Genomic DNA, 9,628 nt, shown 5'->3' with positions numbered 1-9,628 from the left:
AGTTACAGGGCTAAGCCGGGGGCTGGGGGGAGGAGGGGGAGGCATAGCTCATGGGTAGGGACAGGGTGGGGACAAGCACAGAGATGAACCGGGGGTGGGGGGGAGGAGGGGGGATAGCTCATGGGTCGGGACAGGGTGGGGGCAGTCACAGCAATGAGCCATAGCAACGCTGGCCGGGCCAGCTAGTTTTAAATAAAAGGGCACATTCTACTCATGTAAAAACACGCTGATTCCTGGACCGTCCGCGGGCTGGATTTAGAAGGCAATTGGGCCAGAACTGGGCCCCAGACCTTAGTTTGCCTACCTATGTTCTAAGCTAAACCAAGTATGATTTGGGGAATCGGTTCTCTTCATATAATTTATGAAGACTTCCCACTCTCTCCTTATTCTCTCATTAGAATAATTTCTTATTAAACCTGTGAGTTTGGCCAATTTGAGGTATTCTGACAACGTAAGGACCCATTCTTCTTTTGTTGGTGTTATGTTACTTTCCCAATGTTTAGTGATTACTATCCTGGCTGCTGTTACTGCATACAAAAACAATCCTTTATTTTCTTTTGGGATGTCTTTTGTTAATAGGCCACTCTGGGGCAACTGCCTCACTTCACCTCAGGGACAGGCTGGCCCTGTGAAGAACCTGTGGTCCTCTGGGTGTTCTTCAGCTCCAACTCCCATTAACCCCTGTCAACATGGCCAATGGTCAGGGCTGAAGGAAGTTGTATTCCAACAAAATAATATCATAAGAGTTTATGCACGTTATGGTTAATGTTAAAAATCAAAAGAGCTATGGTAGCTTCTCAAAAGGGGATTAACCATACCACATTTATGACAGGTAGATGCAAGGTTTTTTGTGCTAGCTACTTTTAACATCTGCTTCTCTCCCCTCCTTCTTTTTAAAGACTGTGCAGTCAACTGACTGCTCAATCTAGCCCTATTCTCATGTTCCTGTTTGGCCTGTTCCATGAAGTTCTAAGAAACCATTCAACAGAAGGGTGCAACTCAATCTCCTTTGTTGTTGTTGTTTAGTCGTTTAGTCGTGTCCGACTCTTCGTGACCCCATGGACCAGAGCACGCCAGGCACTCCTGTCTTCCACTGCCTCCCACAGTTTGGTCAAACTCATGTTCGTAGCTTTGAGAACACTGTCCAACCATCTCGTCCTCTGTCGTCCCCTTCTCCTAGTGCCCTCAATTTTTCCCAACATCAGGGTCTTTTCCAGGGAGTCTTCTCTTCTCATGAGGAGGCCAAAGTATTGGAGCCTCAGCTTCACGATCTGTCCTTCCAGTGAGCACTCAGGGCTGATTTCCTTCAGAATGGATAGGTTTGATCTTCTTGCAATCCATGGGACTCTCAAGAGTCTCCTCCAGCACCATAATTCAAAAGCATCAATTCTTTGGCGATCAGCCTTCTTTATGGTCCAGCTCTCACTTCCATACATCACTACTGGGGAAACCATAGCTTTAACTATACGGACCTTTGTCAGCAAGGTGATGTCTCTGCTTTTTAAGATGCTGTCTCCTAGGCTGCTACATTAAAGAAAGACAGACAAACCTAGCCAGGAGGGCACCATGAGTGCCTCCTGTTGTGACGTGGGGTTTGTGATTTCAGCTCTCTTGACAAAACATGCTGGAGACAGTTCTCTAGTAACAGCTCTTTATTAAAGTGAACAAGACTGAAGACTGAGGAGAGGAAAGCTACATTTATAGGGACAGGGGACTAGCTAGGAAGGGATACATTTTGGAGGGAACAATATCAAGCAATCACAGTGCTGCCTTTTGGAGGAAACCAATAAGACAGAGGATCCAAATACAGCAGCTTAAATGAACCAATAGTAGCTGTACCCTCTGGGACCAAAAGGCAGTTACTTTATCCTAATGCAAATACAGACAATAATAATACAGATATAAAATCCTTTGACTCAATACACAACACCCCTCCCCCCCTAGTGAGCACAGCAGACGTAATCCCTCAGGTACTGTGGGGTCCTACAACTTCTACCTGATCTCCTGACAACAGGTGTTGCAGGTTCTGGATTGGGTGTTACCTGTGGTGGAGGGGCTGCTATAGGGGTTTCATCAGGAACAGATGGAGTCCCAGACATCTCAGGGTCCCCGACCTGTACCTCGTCATCATGAGGACTAGCAGACCCTGGTTCATTTGCTGAAGCCCCTGGTGACTGTACCTCTGGACCATTTTCACTCTGGTCTTGCAGCTGTGGGTCATTAGCCAGGGATGAATTATCTGACTCCTCCCTGCTGAGCACCCGGCGCCTCAGCTGATCTATATGTCTCTTCCAAACTTGCCCATTTTCCAAGGTCACATAATAGGACACAGGTCCACTAGCCCGGGTGATCACACCGGCCACCCACCGCGGACCTCGTGAATAGTTCCTCACCCAGACCAGATCTTCAGGGGCGAGATACCTTGTTGTGTCAGTCTCAGCCTGGGGGGTTGCTCTTGAATTACGGTTTGGCATTTTATCTGGGTGGACATAATCCAGCACCGTTACCAGTCTTCTACCTAAGAGCAGCTCGGCTGGCGACTTGCCCGTCGCAGTACACGGCGTCGCATGCTGCAAAAATAACATTCGCGCAATGCGAGCCGACCAGTTACCCTCCATTAAGCGCGCAATGGATTCTTTGGCTGTTCTTACCATGCGCTCAGCCTGCCCATTGGAGGATGGGTGAAAGGGCGCGGATGTGACCCCTCTTATAAAGTTATCAGCCAAGAATGCCCTGAATTCTTGGGATACAAAAGCTGCCCCATTATCTGATACAATGGTCTCAGGTAACCCGTGGGTAGCAAACAGCTGCCTCAACACCTTGATTACGGCAGCTGATGCCATGCTAGGGACCATCGCCACTTCTAACCATTTGGAATATGCATCAACGATAACCAAAAAGACCTTCCCTTGGAATGGCCCAGCAAAATCTATGTGCAGCCGGCTCCAGGGAGTCCTGGACTGCTCCCACCAGTGGACTGGTGCTCTGGCCACATCTGGCCGCACCTCTTGGCATGCCTTGCATGTTCGTACCCATTGTTCTATGTTCTGGTCCATTCCAGGCCACCACACATAACATCGGGCTAGCGACTTCATCCTGACCATTCCCGGGTGTCCCATGTGAAGCGTCTCAAGAACCCTGTTTCTCAGTGGTGCTGGGATGATCACCCTATCTCCCCATAGGAGACAACCCTTATGCATGGACAATTCGTGCTGCCTTGTCGCATAAGGCCTGAATTTTTCTTCATGCGGACCACCTGGCCACCCCCTCCCCACCCAAGTGAGCACACGGGAGAGAACAGCATCTTTCCTAGTTTTCTCAGCTATATCCGTAGCTGTTACAGGAGCCCCCGGAAGTGTTTCTAGCATCATAATGTGCTCCGCCGGAGCAGGATCCTCATTGCTCCCGCCAGGAAGGGGCAATCGACTCAGCGCATCAGCATGGCACAACTGTTTCCCCGGCACATGGGTCAAGGTGTACTGGAACCCATTCAGGAATATTGACCAACGCAACATTCTGGGGGAGAGAATTTGTGGCGTTTGTTTGTTTGGGTTGAACAACCCTAACAGTGGTTTGTGGTCCGTTTCAATGGAGAAATGGCGACCGTACAAATAATCATAGAACCTTTTGATTCCGGACACAATAGCCAGTGCCTCTTTATCAATTTGAGCATAGTTGCGCTCTGTGGGCGACAACGTACGGGAATAGAAAGAGATGGGCTTTTCCGACCCATCCGGTTCCCTATGACTCAGCACAGCCCCCAGACCGTATTGAGAGGCATCACATGCCAGGACCAGCGGCTTTGACTCATCATAATGAGCAAGGACGCTCCTGCTACTCAGCATTCCTCGCAAGGAGTCAAAAGCCTTCTGCTGCTCCCGCCCCCATCGCCACACATTCTTTTTCTGCAATAGTCTATGTAATGGTTCAGCTACCGAAGCTTTCTGGGGTAAGAACGAATGATAAAAGTTAATAAGTCCCAGGAATGACTGCAACTCCGTCTTGTTCTGTGGTCGTGGTGCCTCGATGATGGCCTTAATCTTAGCATCTGTGGGGTGGATGCCTGATGCATCAATTTTAAACCCCAAGAAATCCACAGTTGGCACCCCAAAACTGCATTTTTCTTTTTTCAGTTGCAACCCCACCTCCTTGAACTTGAGCAACACTGCACGGACACGCGCAACCAGTTCCTGTGGGTCTTTTCCAGCAATCAAAACGTCATCAAAAAATGGCAAGACCCCCGGCAGACCTCTTAACAGGCGTTCCATGAGCCCTTGAAAAATCCCTGGGGCCACACAAACTCCGAACTGTAATCTGTTAACTCTGAACGCCCCTTTATGTGTGACAATAGTCTGTGCTTCCGCTGATTGTGGGGTTACTGGCAGCTGTTGGTAAGCTTGTGCCAGGTCAATTTTGGCGAACACCTTGCCCCCAGCCAGTTTAGCCAACAGATGTGATACGACTGGAATGGGGTATGAGTTTCCCCTGAGTGCCTTATTGATAGTACATTTGTAATCTGCACATATCCTGACTTCCCCATTTGCTTTAAGGGGCGTGACGATTGGAGTCTCCCACTTAGCAGAGTCCACGGGTGAGAGAACTCCCTGCTTGACCAATTTATCCAGCTCTGCCTCGATCTTGGGTTGCAGTGCAAATGGCACTCGCCTTGGTTTGAGTCGGATTGGGGCCACACCGGGGTCCAACTCGAAGTCAACTGGGGGCCCTTTATAACAACCCAGTTTTCCATTAAAGAGACCAGCAAATTCCTTGCATAATGCCTCGCTCATCTCAGGGCAGGTTTGGATTGAATTAAGCCCTGAGATACTCAGTCCCAGGGCGGGGAACCAGTCAGTGCCCAGGAGACTGGGGCGACTGCCCTTCGCAATCACCAGTTTGAGTACAGCCTGTTTGTCCCGGAACTGTACTCTCACGGCACACATTCCCATAACATGGATGCGGCCTGCTGAGTACGACTGCAAGGTTGCCGGAAAGGGCTCCAGAGGGGGCAACTTACCCCTGGGGAAGAACGTCTTCGCGGTCTGGTCCGACACGATGGTGAATGCGGATCCGGAGTCCACCTCCATGTCGCACTGCTGACCCTCAATCTTCACCTTGACGTGTGCCTTGCCTTGCGCTGGAAACTGCACGGCCCTCCCGTTGATCTCCGTTACGTAGTGGCAGTCCTTTAGAAAACAAGTTGCTGTGGGCGGTCTGCGATGCTCCAGTCTAGGTGCTCCTGTCGCTCCCGACGCCGCCGATCTACAGACCCTGGCGATGTGACCCGTCTTTCCGCACGTCCGGCAGATAGCATCCCTGAAACGACAACTCTTCCTTTCATGGTTTCCGCCACAACCTGGGCAACTGCCTCGGCGATCTCTGTGCACTGTGCAGGCCTGACACACCGACTCGACCCCACGGACTGGGCTCTGGCTCGGAGTAGCCTCTAGCTCGTCCATGGCATGCGCAACTTCTATCTGTGGCTTAGTGGCCTTGCGACTGGCATCAAGCTCCTCTCTTTCATAATTCTCCGTGGCGGTGGCCTCTTTCAAGGCTGAAGCAAGGGTAACCTCTTCTTTAGCCACGATGCGTCTTCTGGCTTTCTTGCTGCTCAGACCACCAATAAACCGATCCAGGAGAGTCTCTTCCAGATTTTGGAAGCCGCAGTGCTGAGCGAGCTTCCGGAGTTCAGCCAGAAATGTGGATACAGACTCCCCAGCATGCTGCTGCCTCTTATGGAACTCCATCCGCCGGGCCATCTTGGTCTCAGTAGGCGCCAAGTGGCTTGTTAGGCAGGCAAGAATATCTTTGAGAGATGTCTCACTCAGCTTCGCTGGAGCAAGTAATGCCTTGGCCAGCTTGAAGGTCTCGGGCCCACAGTAGCTCAGGAATGTGGCCCTTCTTTTGCTGGCATCGGTGATCCCTTGAGCCACTGCAAAGAACTCGAAGCGTTCGACGTAGTCTTCCCAGGTGTGGGGCTCTGATGGCTGGAAGGGCTCCAATACCCTTGGACTCTCCATTGTCCTAGCGGGCAGGGTCGTCTTCTCAGCTGGCCAGTGAGTCTTGTTCTCAGCTGCAATCCGGACTCTGAGGCAGGGTTGTGTTTAACCGCTCCTCAGCATTCCGGATCCCACCTTCGTCGCCAGTTGTTGTGACGTGGGGTTTGTGATTTCAGCTCTCTTGACAAAACATGCTGGAGACAGTTCTCTAGTAACAGCTCTTTATTAAAGTGAACAAGACTGAAGACTGAGGAGAGGAAAGCTACATTTATAGGGACAGGGGACTAGCTAGGAAGGGATACATTTTGGAGGGAACAATATCAAGCAATCACAGTGCTGCCTTTTGGAGGAAACCAATAAGACAGAGGATCCAAATACAGCAGCTTAAATGAACCAATAGTAGCTGTACCCTCTGGGACCAAAAGGCAGTTACTTTATCCTAATGCAAATACAGACAATAATAATACAGATATAAAATCCTTTGACTCAATACACAACACCTCCTAAATGCAGAGTTGAATCAATACACCAAAAGGCAACAAGGAAAGCAACTAGGCAGAGCAGCAGTGCAGTGATTCACTTCCACCTCAAAGTGGTCCCTCCTAATGCTCCACCGTTTATGTGGTAAATGAGTCGGCGGTGGGGGATCAACACCATAGCAGGAACAGTAGGGGAATCAGATGCAGGACCCCATGATGGAGATGAGGGAGAGTGTGCCTGCTGCTCCCAAGCACTCTGAACGGAAGCTCTGCCACTTAGGGGAAAACACTTTAAGGGATTGCAACCCTAATTAAACAAGTAGTTTGGAGTAGGAGAAGGAGAAGGAGAAGGAGACAAAGCCTCTCTTCTCCCTGCCTCTTGAACATGTGTCTAATTAGGATTTAAAACCCTTAAAACTGGCTCCCAAGTTGATTCACTTTGGCTACAACACTGCTCTACAACACTGCTGCTAATTTCAAATTATGTGCATTATGCATATATGTACATACTAGGTAGCCCTGCCATGCATTGCTGTGGCTCAGTATGTCAAATGGAGGCTCAGATTCCCCCTTCAGACCCCCCTCACCTTCAGAGTTCCCCTGTTTTACACGTGTTACATTTTCACAGGCGCATCCCTGTGACTCCCCCCACCCTGTTCTGACCTATCCCTCCCCTCCTCCCCCCACCCCGGCTCATCCCTGTGATTGGGCCCACCCTGTCCCAACCCATGACCTATCCTGCCTCCTCCCCCTAGCCTCCCCCCCCCCAAGCAAGCCCCCACCTCCACTCGGCCTAGTCTGGAAAGCGGCCTAGTCTGCAAAGCGGAGCCGAGATACAGTGGAGAGTGAAGCTTTCCTAGGTGCAGTACCAGTGTAGCCATCACTAGAGGGCGCTGTTGTGGAATCTCTCCTGTGCTCCCAGCATGCACTTTCATATGATTTGTGAGTTCTGAAACACGGGGTTTTGGGGTTTTTACCTGGCGTAGGTGACACATCTGTCTTTGAAAACAGTATGGGGTCACTCGGGTAGTCACATTTGACTTTGTGTCCAAATTTCAACGCTATCGGTCAAGTGGTTCTGTTGAACATTGGAGACAAAGGAACTTACTCAGTTTACATTTATATATATATATAGATTTCCAATTTTATCATTGGAAACATTTTGTTTTATCTTTGTTTTCACAAACAAACAATTTCTGAATTTTCACTTTTCACAGAATAATTTCAAAGCACCTTATAATAAAATAAAATGAGAGGTAGTGATTGGCTCAGGGATCCCCAATGAACTTCATGGCTGAGCCAGAACAGGAACCTGAGTCTCCCAGTATAAGCTCAACTCATCAAAGCTTCTACATACGGTACTTATAATGAGCTCCACTTAAAAAAATGAAACAGATACCACACACATCTTGTGCAAAAAGGATAGACTGATGAACTTATGTAAGCTTTGTGAAAGTGGAATGAGTTCAATACTGATTAGTTTGAATTTCACAACTTCAGTCTATCTCATGACGTAGCTTAATCACCAAATAGAAAGAAATGGTTAATGTTGAGGTAAGCAAATCTTTTTTGGTCTTGGCCATAAAATGGAGAGGATTTGCTCTGAATAAGAACCAGCATGGGAAAAGACTGAATCATTGATAAGGAGTTATGAGAATCACATAAATTGTGCAGTAAATGATGATGAAAGTTCCATTGAATCCATTTTTCTCCTCACATCTTCAACACTAACCCTTAAAGGAGAAGAGGAAGCCTCATTGCTCCTTGTCTCTTGTTGTCTATAACAGCTGTTCCTGGGTGATCTGACTGACTGGTAACTCCTGACCAACTGTTGCCCACCTGTGGGCCTCCAGATGCCACTGGACTGCAACTTCCATCATCCCTGGCCATTGGCCATGCTGGCGAGGGCTGATGGGAACTGGAGTCCCCACACCATCTTGAGAATCCTCAGGTTTGCTAACCATGGTGTAGAAAGGAGCATTTGGCTGTGGTAGGTAAGCTTGAAAACATGTGCACACATTGCTGCTAAAAAGAGCATGATAATGCATAGGCAGAATGATAGAAATAACGATTCTCTGGTTTCTTTCCCCAGAGTGAGTCTTTCATTCTCTGTTAAAAGTGGGATTGGTATAGTGTAGTGTACTCCAAAACTTAGTAAAGCTGTGTGACATATCTGCTTGAATGAATGCATAAATTCATTATGCCAAAGAACAATGAAATGTGTTACGAACAGAATAAAATGCATAAAAAGAAACCAGGTGAATTTATAAACGGAACAAAAGGAAGTTCTGAGTTTATTATGTGCTTCCTAATTTGTTCTGATGACTAGCTTACTGAATTCAGTTACCTTATCAGTAACGTAGCCAGAATCATCAAATGAACAGAAAATATCAAAATATCTGGGTAGAGTACTAAATTACTGGAGGAATCAGCCTCTTTCTGAACTCCCTGCAATGTAAAAGGGAGATGACCAACAGATTCATCATTCCAGTTCCACAAAGACAAAATCTTTAAATTGAGCAGAATCTGCTTAAATTGGGCAGTTAGAGGAACAGAGGGCAAAACATTAACACAAGTGAGCCCTAAAGCTTTCCAGCACTGGTAAGTAGTTAATGTCCGCAAATGGGGAAAGTGGTCAGGTTCACGTCCACCATGCCTCAACCATTAATCATGTACATGTTTCATCATTATTTGTGAGTTCTAAAAATTAATGTTTTAAGGGGAAACTACTCATTGCACACCTTTCCTGTAAGTCATCAATGCTGACAGGACTACAGATGTGTCAGTGGTTCCACAATGAAAAGGGAAGACAGAGGAGGAAGATAAAGCTTGCTCATTTAGTTTATGTCTTCTTGATAATTGCTGTGTGGTTCCTACCACTCAGGCTGTTACCTCTAAAAATATGCTGTAGTGTAGCAAACCAAGGAAACCGGAACTCATCCTATTTTTTGTACTACAATATGATGTGTCAGTCTCAGAGTTATAAAAAGGTCACTGAGGCTATGCAACTCTAGACCACTGTCTGTGCTTCTGTGCTATCTTGAGTATTTCATTGCTTCGTGGCTGCTGTCCTCAACTTAAACAAAATATAATAATAATAATAATAATAATAATAATAATAATAATAATAATATAATTTATACCCTGCCCATC

Source organism: Zootoca vivipara, chromosome 3, assembly GCF_963506605.1.
Source record: "Zootoca vivipara chromosome 3, rZooViv1.1, whole genome shotgun sequence".
NCBI lineage: Eukaryota > Metazoa > Chordata > Lepidosauria > Squamata > Lacertidae > Zootoca > Zootoca vivipara.
The sequence above is the reverse complement of the archived record's forward strand: the minus strand, read 5'-3'. Positions refer to the sequence as shown.